Below are 13,616 nucleotides of genomic sequence, written 5' to 3'. Positions count from 1 at the left end.
CCAAGAGTATTAATAGGAACCGCTTACTCAGAAACTTCAAACTTAAATGATTTTTTTGTTTTGGATCGTTCAAGTAATTTCAAAGTTTTTCTTGATTTTCCTAAATAAATTAAGCGGTGACTCTATTGTCGAGTTAAAAAAATTTTCTTTGAAAGTATTTGAACTTGTGAAAAATCTAAAAGTCATTTCTCTGCAAAACAGAAATAGTGACTCTGCCAGGGACTTTAACTAGGTTCCAACCAAATATTTGAATTAGCTTCTGTGACTAATGGTTGTAATGTTTATACCGTTTATGTGCCTATGTGTTTAAAGTTTGCTAAATTAAATTGTTGCATTTCTTTGAATACTTACCATTTGAGATATATAAAATGTTTGGGGTTCCGTGGATATCCCGGCCCCTATTGTTCAATTCCAAATGAAGTGCTGGAAATACAATGGTTTATTAGCATGTTAGGCTTCTGATGGTTGTTCATATTCCCAAACCCAAGTCGTCTACTTGGGAACCTGGTCCAAACCCTCTCTAGACACTTAGGATAGAGCAAAACCAAAATCTTTTCTTAGGCATGAGCCTAGGATAACCCAATACCCGAGAGGTATTAGGCTTATTAGAAAAGCTACCCCTCATTTATTGGCGATGAGTCAATTAATGATGAATCATACTTATTTGTTAAAGAAATATATGTTATTTATTCTAATCCATCATCATTTGGGGTAGGTGAAGTCTTACTTTTTTTCTTTCATGTGAGGATGCCTCAATCATACACCAATTTAGAGAAGAATTGAAGCGATTCAAGCAAGAGGTTGTTGATGCTAGGTGGTGTTTGATCAATTTGTGTGATCTTATGATTGTCTAGATTAATGACCTATGAGTTTAGATAACAATTATACAGAAATCACTTGATCATCAACAGATGTCGAATATGACAAGAAGTGGACAACGCTAATAGGACGAAGGCCAATAGAATAGAATTTAGGAGCTAGTATTTCCTATCCACTACGCGGGACATTGTTATTTTTCTCATGTTATTACCCTTTCCCTAAAGATTGTATCCCTTTTGTGCAAATTTTGTAAACATCTATGCCTTTTTTAACTATGGAGTTTTTTTGGGATAATGGATTGGTTTTAAAAAGCGTATAACTCATTCAAATACGTTAGGCTAACCCTTGGCTCAAAATGGTCACCTAATTAGGATGCCCTTTATTACAATATGGTTGTGTGATACATCTATCTTATGTGTTTATACGTGTTATATTTATTCAAATCAAAGGTAAATTGATCCAATCCCATTTTTTTAAGAGCACCTTTAAGCAGAAATATATCACACAATACAAAAGTCCAACCAAGCATACTCCAAGTCTCCCAAGTCTCTCAAAAAAGTCCTCAATCATTCTTAAAACATCCTAAATTTTTGTTACCATTCTAGGGAGGTTGACTTTAGACTCAGAAAAAGCCATTAAGGAAGGACTGAAAAGAGCAATAGGTGAATTGCTTAAAGACGATTGGTGACTTTAGACCAAAAAGAAGATATGCTAAAGGCAGAAAATAAGAAAATGCCTAAGAAAAATGTTGACCAAAAGAAAGATCACCAAAGTCAACCAATTGATTAAGTTCAAACTACTTAGGGACTAATTTCTCCTTCGTGAGATATGTAGGTAGCCTTTTGGATCAGCCTCTATCTGCAAAAACTCTATTGTCCTCCACGTTATTAAAAAAAGAAATAAGATTGGAAATAAGAAAAATTAAACTTTAATGATAAATTTCACTTATCTGTATCATTGACAAAAATCCCATTCATTGAAATTCTTGAGTCATCATTACTCTACGGATCAATTAGCATGAGATAAGAAACAACTTTATGTACTTACTTTCTGCCTTATCATCTTGCTTTGCTTATTACTAACAGAATCTAACACATCAACCTTTGAGTTATTTTTACATTGCAGGTATTAGAAACTACTATGTGTTGGCATAAAATGACCCTACTATATTATATCAAAGTGAATAAAGATTCCTCTCTTGACTATAGCTTTGTTACAGGAAAGGAAAAATGATTTGTAGTAAATTTTGACTCTACCAGTCATTTTCTCAAAACCTAAAGTAATGGTCTAAAGGATGGAATAGGTAAGAATGTAATGCTACCATTGAAGAATTTTCCAAGACAACCGGGACCATGGAAGATAAATTGTAGGAAACATTGTTGAATTGGACCTCCATTGCACTCATGACTCATTAGCCATTGGGTAATAATATTTAAAACCTACCGATGTCATGTCGTGTCAAGGGATAAATGAACAAAGCAAGATGAATGATGATGAATGTAAAGACCATGATAAGGAGCCGTTAGTGGAAGACATAGTAGAAATTGAAAATGGAGAGAAGACCAACCTGGAAAAAGCTGAAATAGTCAACTTGGGAAACCGCGATGAAGTTAAGGAGATAAGTGTTAGTGCTTACTTAATAGAGGCCCAAAAAAGATGACCCATCCACTTTCTATGGGAGTATATTGATACCTTTACTTGGTCCTATGAGCATATGCCGGGCTTATGCACCAATATTGTGTCACATAAGTTATCGATCAATCCCAAGTTTGATCTTGTAAAGCCAAAAAAAGTGTGGAAATTAAAGCCATACTTATGCTTGAAGATCAAAGAGGAAGTGATGAAGAAAATTCAATCTAAGGTTATGGAGGTCACAAGAAATCCAACATGGCTAGCCAATACTATTCCAGTACTAAAAAAGGATAACAAGATTAGAATTTGTGTTAACTACAGTGATTTGAATAAAGCTAGTCCTAAGGATAATTTCTTGCTACCCAATATTCTCACCCTCATCAATAAATGTATGAAGCCCCAAGGATACCAAATGAGTTTGTTGGTACTTTGGCTACTATATCCTCCAAGACTCAACACCAAGATTAGAGTTACATTGATCTTTTGGAAAAAAGATTGAGGGAACAACCACCACATTGTGCGTATGTCAAAAAGGAACCTGATGGAAAACCATGGTACATTGATATTAAAAGGTATCTAGAATTTGGAACTTATCCTAAAGGGGCCAGTAATAATCAGAAAATGACAATCTGGCAATTAGAAAAGAATTATTTTCCAAATAGGGAAATTATTGTAAGGAGGACTCCAGGCTTAGGATTTCTAATATGTGTTGTTTCCATGGAAGCCACAAAAAAAACTATATGTCGGAATCTATGGGCCCCATATTAATGAAAGTTCCCAAAATGCCAAATACATGGAAATTTGATTTGGATGCATCTACATGAGCTTTATGCGATGAGTTCATCTTAGACTTTCATAGCTTGGGGTATGGATGTTATCACACCAAGAAAGCCACCACCGTTAAATGGGCATAGATTCATTTTGATTGTTATTCATTACTTCACCAAGTGGGTGAAAGCTGCCTCATATTGAGTCAAAACCAAGAAGGTAGCCACAGATTTTGTCAAGAACAAATTGATTTGCCTATTTGGAGTGCCGAAGTCAATCATTACTAATAATGGGGCTAACTTGAATAGTCACTTGATGAATGTGATTTGTGATCAACTCAAGATTGTTCATCACAACTCGACTGCATATTATCCACAAAAGAATGGAGTTGTTGAAGTCGTTAATAAGAATATCAATAAGATTTGAAGAAAATGGTCAAAATGATAGATCATGGAACGAGATCTTTCGCTACATTTTACTAAGGTATCACACAATAGTTCTATCCTCAATTGGAGTAACTCCTTATATACTTGTTTATGAAAATAAAGTTCTGATACCTGCCGAGGTTGAAATACCTTTCTTCAGGATTATTCAAGAAGTTAGATTAAGCAATGAAGAATAGGTTCATGCTCTCTATGAACAACCCATGATAATTGATGGAAAGAGAATGGTTGTCGTGTGTCATGGCTAGCTCTAACAACACAAGATGACCCATTGCTTTAACAAGAAAGTAAGAACTCGAACATTTAAAGTTGAGAAATTTGTTCTCTAATACATATTCCCTCACCAAGAAGAGTACTAAGAAAAGTTTGCTCCGAATTGGAAAGGGCGATATATAGTTCGAAAGGTGCTATCTGGAGGAGCCCTGATCCTATCTGTGATGGATGGTCAAGAGTAGGCCAAACCAATCAATTTTGATGCAGTAAAGAGACACTATGCTTAAAGATTGTCTTTCACTTTTGTTTCCTTTATTTATTTGTAATCACTTCTCTGAAGGTATTTGTTTTTATGATACAAAATTACCTAAATTCCCTTTCATTTTATGTACAAACTACGTTTGACCTGAATTCCCAAAAAAGGGATACGTAGGTGTCCTATGTCAATTTTGGTCAACCACTTAGGAGAATTTATCCTATTTTTTATGTATGAACTACATAGTGACCTGAATTCCCAAGAAAGGGATACGTAGGCGGACTATGTCATCTTCGGCCAACCCATTAAATTTTCTATATATCCTTAGCATAGTCCTGAACTACATTTGTCCTGGTTCCTTCTTCAACAGGATACGTAGGCGCCGTAACGACTTGGTCATATAAATCTAGGAAATGGAAACTGGGGTAGAATTTTTGAGAAGGAATCTCAAAAATTCATGAGAGGAAGATCATTAACAAACAAAGAGAACGAAGACCAACAAGGACTTTACATCCTCTCGAGCTGAGATCATCTAAAAAAAATTAAATTGGGGAAGAAATTTTGAGGAGGGCATCAAAATTTTCACCAAACACTGGAATATATTTCAAATCCCCCAGCACCAGAGGTAAAAGAAAGTTTTGGGTATCACTAGATGCGACCAAGTCTAGGTATACTAAATCTTCGGCTAAGAAAAAACTTTTTATAGAAACCCTTAGCGATGATGATGAATCCTTTGAATTCCTCCATCAAACTTCGGATACATTAAGAACCAAGAGAAAGATTTTTGTTGAGCTGCTACATGACATGACTGGCATAGATTTTCTAAAGCCTTTATAGAAGTTTTGAAACTAGTTTTTAAAATTAAGACTACTTTTGAAAATCTATAAAAATATTTTTTTCTTAGTGATTGCCTCGGTATCTCTTGGAATGGGGAGCCAGGGTGGAAGTCCCAACATGACGGTGTACCCAAAAGATGGCGAGGAGCAAACCAAGAATCGAAGGAGGTCAACACTGAGTAGTTACACTAAAAACTAATCATTTTTCTATGGATACAGGGATCAATACACAAAAATGAGAATCTTTTTTAAAAATCCCCAATTAACTTTAGAGCCACACCAAAGCATCTAATGCTCAAGAACGGTATTCTTGGGCCCAAAGATGGGTTTAATACCTATTTATTGAGGATTATTTGAATTGTCTATATCATTTTTGAGACCATGAATGACCATCAAAGGTTCCTTATCTTCTTTATAAATATTGTATTTGGATTTTTTATAAAAAATAGTCGCTAGCAAAAGTGACTTTGTGTCCACTAAATATTTAACTTGAGTATAGGCACGGTTAAAGAAGGCGGTCCTACAAGACCACAATCAAAGGATTGCTCAAGAGAAAGAAGAGAAAAAATGTTATCCTCAAATTTAGCATGAGGCGACGCAAATGGTACATAATGAAAGAAAAAAATGCAAACAAATGGACTTAGGTGAAGCTATTTTCATTGCCAAGAGGGCCATTTCATTTTATTTTATCTCTGAGAGGGCTAGTTTATTTTATTTCATTTTCAAGAGGGCAATTGCATCTTATTTCATTTCCAAGAGGGCAATTGGATATCATTTTATTACAAAGAGGACAACTATATTTCATTTCATTACCAAGAGGGCCATTGTATCTCATCTCATTGCCAAGAGAGACATTGCATTTTATATCATCTCCAAGAGGGATATTTTATCTCAGATCATTTTTAAGAGGGCCATTGCCTATCATTTTATTGCCAAGAGGGCCATTTTATCTCATTTCATTGCCAAGAGGGCCATTTAATCTCATTTTACTACTAAGAGGGATATTAGATATCATTTCATTTCCAAGAAGGACATTTTATCTCATTTCATTGCTAAGAGAGACATTGCATCTTATTTCATTTTCGAAAGGGCCATTGCATGTCATTTTATTTCCAAAAGGGACTTTTTATCTTATTTCATTGACAAAAGGGACATTGCATCTTATTTCATCACCAAGAGGGCCATTTCATATCATTTTATTTCCAAAAAGGATATTACATACCATTTCATTACCAAGAGGGCAATTTTATCTCATTTTATTGCCAAGAGGACATTGCATCTCATTTCATTGCCAAGAGGGCCATTGCATTTCATATCATTGCTAAGAAGGCCATTTGATCTTATTTTATTTCCAAGAGGGCCATTGCATCTCATTTTATTTTCAAGAGAGCCATTGCATTTTATGTCATTGTGGAGTGGGCCATTTTATCTCATTTCATAGCCAAGAGGGTCATTGTATCTCATTTCATTACCAAGATGATATTGTATTTCATATTTTCACCGAAAGTGCCATTTCATCTCATTTCATTACCAAAGAGGGACATTTCATATCATTTTATTAACAAGAGGGCCACTTTATCTCATTTCATTACCAAGAGGGATATTACATCTTATTTTATTGCCAAGAGGGCCATTTTATCTCATTTAATTTCCAAGAGGCCTATTGCATATTATTTTATTGCCAATAGGGCCATTTCATCTTATTTCATTGCCAAAAGAGCCATTGCATATCATTTTATTGCCAATAGGGTCATTTGATCTTATTTCATTGCTAATGGGGCCATTGCATCTTATTTTATTACCAAGAGGTCCACTGCATTTCATATTATCTCTAAGAGGGCCATTTTATCTCATTTTATTTCCAAGAGGTCCGTTGCATCTTATTTCATTGCAAAGAGGGCCGTTGCATATTATTTAATTTCTAAGAGGGCCATTACATTAAATATCTATTGACACGCAATATAGAAAATATTGCCGTCAAGGATATCTCAGCATATAATATTCGTTGACACACGAGATAGAATACACCGGCATCGAGGATATCTCAACATTTAATATCCATTGACATGCGAGATATAATATAGTGGTATGGAGGATACCTCAATATTTAATACTCATTGATACATGAGATAGAATATGTAAGAGTCGAGGATATCTTAACATTTAATATTTGTGACATGCAAGATAGAATACATTGGCGTCGACGATATCTCAGCATTTAATATCTATTGACATGCAAGATAAAATACACTGGCATCGAGGATACCTCATCATTTAATATCTGTTGACATGCAAAGATAAAATAATTTGGTGTCAAGCTCTCATCATGAATCAACATCTGAATGTATCAAGAACATGTGATTCGAAGGGATATCTTTAAGTCATTATCTGAAGATGGATGGCATAAGAGATTTCCTAGAAATTGACAATTTGAGGGTCATCTATAAGTCATATTATTTGAAATAGGATAGTGTGCAATATTGCAAATGATTTGATATCCCATAGGTCATCCATAAGACTCATCAACATCCTAACCAGATATGGTTAACCAAAAATCGATAGTCTAAAGGTTATTCATAAGCGCAACTATATCCTTACCGAAGAATATGCAAGAGCATCAAATTAATATTTCCAAGGGTTTTCTATAAGTCATGTCATATCCAAGATTGATTATGCACTTGATTACCCAAAGACTAGAATTTTGATAGATATCTATAAGTCACATTGTATCCAAGGTTGGATGATGTGCGGGAATACCTGAGAACTAGCAATTAGAGGGATATCTATAAGCCATATCTTATCCTAGGTCGGATAACATACAAGATTACCTAAAGGCTAACAATTCAAAGGATATCTGTAAGTTTCCTCGTATCCAACATCACATAATGCACAAGATTATCCAAAGATTAAAAATTCAAGGAAAATCAATAAGTCGTATCGATATAAAAGATACATAAAATTTACCCGAGGTCACACGCAAAGAATCATTCTCAATAACCAGAGAGGTTATCATTACACATATAACAAGAATTATAGGGGACTAAAAAGGTTTCCACATCAGTATAAGATTACACTGTTGCAGGGACCATTCTGCATAAAGTGTCGTCGGTGTCCAAAAGGGTCAGCCCACTTTGTAGAGATATTCTATCAACAAATGAGATAATTATGCAACAACCAAGAGAGTTGTTGTGTTTGTTATTGCAAGTTACTTCCTTCCAAGTAGGTATATAAGAGGATGACTTCACTTTCATGGCAACAACTCACGTGGAGATATAGTAAAAGACTATATACCCCTTTCGTGAATTATGTTTAGCACTAATAATTTTTGTTTGAGACATTATCGAGAGCATATGAGAGGATAAAATCTCAAATAAAAATCACATTTGCGGACGACTCCAGATAGGACACAACACAACATTAAACTCTTTCTTAGTAGCAAAGTGAGACATAGTCTAGAGAGAAACGTCAAACACTTTGGACTCGAGCTAAAGGATGATCCCACCTCCATCAAACCATACTCCTATTAAAAGGAATGTGGGTATTTTGGGATATTCTAGTTTCATATTTACCATAGAAATATTTCTAAACTCATGCTAAAGGTAACTTTCTCTTTCTTTCAAATTTAAGTGAGAACATATTTAGAGTTTTGAAAACTATGTCCAGGTAAGTTCTTTCCTATAGATGTGAAGAATTCCACATTCATAGTTAGGAGCTTACAATCCCTTTTTCAATAATTCAATCAACTTGTCACTCCTCCCGAGCTAAAGATCATCTGAAATGAAAGACTATCTTTTATATCAATTGAGTCAAACTACATGCAGTCTGATTCCCTGAGTCTCGGGGATATGTAGGTTGGTCTCCATGTTAAAAAATCGATTGCATTTCAACCTCCCCCACAGTCCTCTTATTCCTCAACTTTTTGGTTTTACCAAAATTTGAAAATTGGAATAGCTCGTGAATTCCTTGAAAATAGTGCTTCCAAGATTTATGAATTATAAGTGGCCTGAATTCTCATGACCCCTGAGATATATAGCAAACCCGATACCGGGGTTCAACCATAACTCCACGAAAGTTATGTGAAAGTAAACCTCTCTCAAAAATGTATTTGTGGTCGGACAAAAATTAGAAACGTCAAACTTCCTTTGCCCAGGGTTACTTTTATCCACACTACTCAAAGAGAGGGGACAGTTGTTGACACCTAATTTTCACCCTCTACAACTAAGTTTAGTCTCAATTTTCTTCGATTTTCAAATAAATTACAATACTTATTTTATCCGTATAAAAATCTTTTAAAAGTATTTATTTGAGTAATTTTCCATTTTAGGTAGTGATTATATATCATCAAAATTATATAATTTTGTTACTTAAATATTTATTTTATGAAATATCAGACTTTAATCAAAGCTTATCTTGAGAATTTATTCAAATGGGTAAAATCTTGATTTAAATATGATTTGTTCTCGAAAATATATTTTTTGGAGAAATATTTATTTAATTTTATCTAAAAAAAAAAGTTTAGGATTAATGAAGTATTAATTTGTATTGAATTTTAATTTAATTTAGCCAATCAATTAGATTTGACCATAATTGAAATCAAATTTTCTGTAATTGCAATACAATCCGCCAATTGATTTTCAATTTGGTTAAAATTAAATAAAATTGACTAAATTTTAAATAAAAATCCCAAAAAATGACCTAAATCTACCCAACCTTATCGTTTTTCCATTTTTAAATTTCAAATTTGTACTAGATTGTACAATTCTACCTCAACGTTGTCTTGTTTTCCATTTGATTTTCCAAATTTATACTAGATTGTACCATTCCAACTCAACCTTATTCTTTTTTTATTTTTTAAAATTAAAAATTTGTACTAGATTGTACAATTCCCTCTCAACCTTGTTCTTTTTCAATTTTTGTAATTCAATTTTTGATTTTTTCAAATTTGTACTAGATTGTACAATTTCCTCTCAACCTTGTCCTTTTTTAATTTTTGAAATTCAAAATTTGTACTAAATTGTACAATTAAACCTCATCTTATCTTCCAACAAACCTTTTCCTTAATTTGTAAATTCCCAAAACACATCTAATTTCTTTCTCTCTCATTGGTGGATGAAAATAATTGAATTCTCATCCTTTCCTGTAAATACTACCACTATTTTGGTAGAAAGACCAAGTCCAAAAGAATGAAAAAATCTTTTGAGCATAAAGTTAAATTTTATTTTAGTAAAAATTTTAAAGCGGTAGTCTAATCTGGATTCTTGGAATATTGCTTTTCGATGTTGATCAAGACTCTAAAAAAAGCTTAAAGTCCAATTTCGCTACTCCGAAAAAGGTAAACACGCCTTTCCCTTTTTAGTTTGGTTATTATTTTCTTCTTCATCTCTTTCTTTGTACTTTGTACTTGTAATTTTATTTGATGGGATTGTTTGCTGTAGACAACCTTGAAGGCCATAGGATGTCATGGTATCAATATTATGACTATTTTTATGTTCATGGTATAAAAATGAGTTAACAATATTTGAACGTATTTCTTTGACCTTATTCTTTAATTATTATGGATAAAGTTTCGATCTTTGCTTAAAACGCGTACTCATGCCTTTTTTAAATTTATTGTTGGCGGATATGTTTGATTTTAGTATATAAAGTTTTCTCTTCTATGTCGAAAAGAGTAGTTAATATTTATTTTTTCGCCTTTTGTCCTTATTCCTTGATTATTATGGATAAAGTTTCAATCTTTGCTTAAAAACGTATTCATGCCTTGTTTAAATTCATTGTTGGCGGATATGTTTGTTTTTAGCATACAAAGTTGTTTCCTTTATGTTGAAAAGAATAGTTAGTATTGATTGTTTCTCCTTTTGGCTTTATTTATTGATTATTCTGGATAAAGTTTTGATCTTTGCTTAAAAGACGTACTCATGCCTTGTTTGAATCCATCATTGGCGGATATATTTGTTTTTAGCATGTAAAGTTGTTTTCTTTATGATGAAAAATAGTTAATATTAGTTGTTTCGTCCTTTTAAAATTTGATGGATAAATTTTGATCTTTTCTTGATTAAAATGGATGCTCATGCTTTGTTTAAATTTGTTATTGGTGGATATGTTTGCTTTAAGTATATAAAGTTGTTTCCTTTATGTTGAAAATGAATGGCTACTACTGTTAAGGTTTTTGAAATTATTTCTCAATTTGAAGTAGTGAGTTACCCATATCTCTAAATTTCGTGTTATTTGTGAAAGGCATATGATGGCACGTTATGTTTGTGGCCTAGCAATTTGCAAAATTACCACTTATGCTTGAGAGTACTATTTTACCATCTCATCATTTATCTATTATGTGTAGAATTTTTGAACACTTATTAATTCTTTTTATTTTTCTTTTTCTCTGCATGAATCTGTTTTGGGCTCCAAATGGACTCCTTTACTATTTTATTTCATAATGAGCTAATGAGGAGAACCTCTTTGAGTCAAGTCCAAAGTTTAAAACTAAGTTCGACTATTTGGCGTGTGGGAGCAAGAAGATGGAAGAAGTAAGTAAATAGGGAAAAACCCATTGAAGAGGTCGCTAAGAGACTTGAAAAGTCTTAATATTTAATATTATGTTATTCTTTGTTTGTTTATTTATCTATCCATTTGTTCATTCATTTAGGCCTTGAAGACAAAGTTGTAAATTAATACAGGTGAAGGAGGTTGTAAGCCAATATCTTAAAGATCTAGATTTGGACAGGTGAGGACGGGCTAAAATCCCAAATGAATAGTTCTGGCTAGGTGCAGGTGGGACAAAAGCCCAATTAGATTAGGACAGGGATTTGGTCTTATGAGCCTAAGTTTTATAATTTTCCCCTTTTCCTTTTTGTGCTATTTGATTTTAGCTTTCTTAGAACTAGTTAAATTCCTCACTAGGTTACCACAAAAATTAATTTTGTGCAAATGTTTTCATAATCAATTTCTTTCCAAAAATTAATTTCTTTTCTCCAAGTTAGTCAAAGAATCATTTTGAAATAGTCTGGATAACCACAAGTTTAAAGACACTCTTGGTGCCTTAACAACTCTCCAAGAGTATTAATAGGAACCACTTACTCAGAATCTTCAAAATTAAATTATTTCTCTTTTTTGGATCATTGAAGTAATTTCAATGGTTTTCTTGATTCCCTAAATAAATTAAGTGGCAACTCTATTTTCGAGTTTAAAAATATTTTTGAAAGTATTTGAACTTGTGAAAAACTCAAAAGTCATTTCTCTGCAAAATATTGAACGCGGGAAATTTACAGAGTTGAGAATCTAGGGGGAACACAAGCCTTGTGTTCATCTTCTATTGTTTACAACTGAAAAACATTCAAGATTTTGTTACTAGTTAATGATAAATCTAAATCCCCCAATTTACTTTCTACACTGCTCGTGTGTTGCATCAAGTTAAGCTACTGTTCAACATTTTTCCTATGGGTTCGACCCTAACCTAATGGGGTTACTATATTTGGCATCGACCGCAACAAACATTTTTTGAAGATTAGTTTTGGGTGACATCAAATTTTAGCACCGTTGCTGAGGAAGATGGTTTGAGTAGTTAATTGAATTGGTGAACTTCACGGGTTTTATTTTTTATTTTTTATTTGGCATACAACAGTGTATGTTAAACTCTAGAAGAAGAGGCAATCCCTTACTCCCTTTTGATCTAGAGCTAGAGTGAATTCTTCAAACACCAAGAAAAATGTCAGGAAAAGTTCGTGATGGGGTTTAAGAACCTCCACCCATGGATCCAAATTTGGTACTCCTGTATGAACCAATTGATCCATACAATATTGCAGATTTACAAATACAACAACTAATAGCTGCAGCTGAGGAAGAGAGAAGAGCAATCAAAGAGGCTTGATTAATTGAAGAGGCTGGGTTAGCTCAACAAGGAGGACTAGTTAGCCTATATACACTAAGCAACAAAAGAGTGTTCAGAGAGGTAGAGCTCCATTGATTCCTATATTTCAATATTTAAACCCATACAATGATGAAAAAGATATGGGTTATGTTAAACCTACTGATACATTGGCCATCATTCCTCCGGCATTACCCCCTAATGTGAAGTTTGATGTTACAAGCGCTATGATCCAATTGTTGAACTTGAAGGGTGTATTTTCGGGATCAATGATTGATGATGCAAACATACATCTTGCTAATTTTACTGGGATCTACTCATCATTTACTAACCTGGGGGTGGATCAGGAAGCTTTGAGATTGAGGTTGTTCCTATTTTCATTGACTGGCAAAGCATCACTATGGTTGGGGGAACTTTCAAGAGGTTAAATCACTACTTGGCATGAGTTACGTAAATAATTTATGAACAATTTTTTTCCTTCTACAAGGATGCTACAGTTTAAAGATGAGATTTATAATTTTGGACAATTACCTACAAAATCCTATATGAGGAATGGTTTAGATTCAAGAAGAAGCTGAGCATGGTACAAAATCACAAAACCAGAGGGTCGAATTTGTTGGAAATCTTATACAGATCACTTAATGTCAGTTCGAGAGAAATGGCAAATATAATTTCAGGAGGTGCATTCATGCGTCTTCGATGTGATACTACCTAGGATATAATGGATGATAGTTTAATGAATAATAGAGGTTGGTATCTGTTATGCCCAAGCAACACGCAAGTGCACG

Source organism: Capsicum annuum, chromosome 1, assembly GCF_002878395.1.
Source record: "Capsicum annuum cultivar UCD-10X-F1 chromosome 1, UCD10Xv1.1, whole genome shotgun sequence".
In the NCBI taxonomy this organism is placed as follows: domain Eukaryota; kingdom Viridiplantae; phylum Streptophyta; class Magnoliopsida; order Solanales; family Solanaceae; genus Capsicum; species Capsicum annuum.
The sequence above is the reverse complement of the archived record's forward strand: the minus strand, read 5'-3'. Positions refer to the sequence as shown.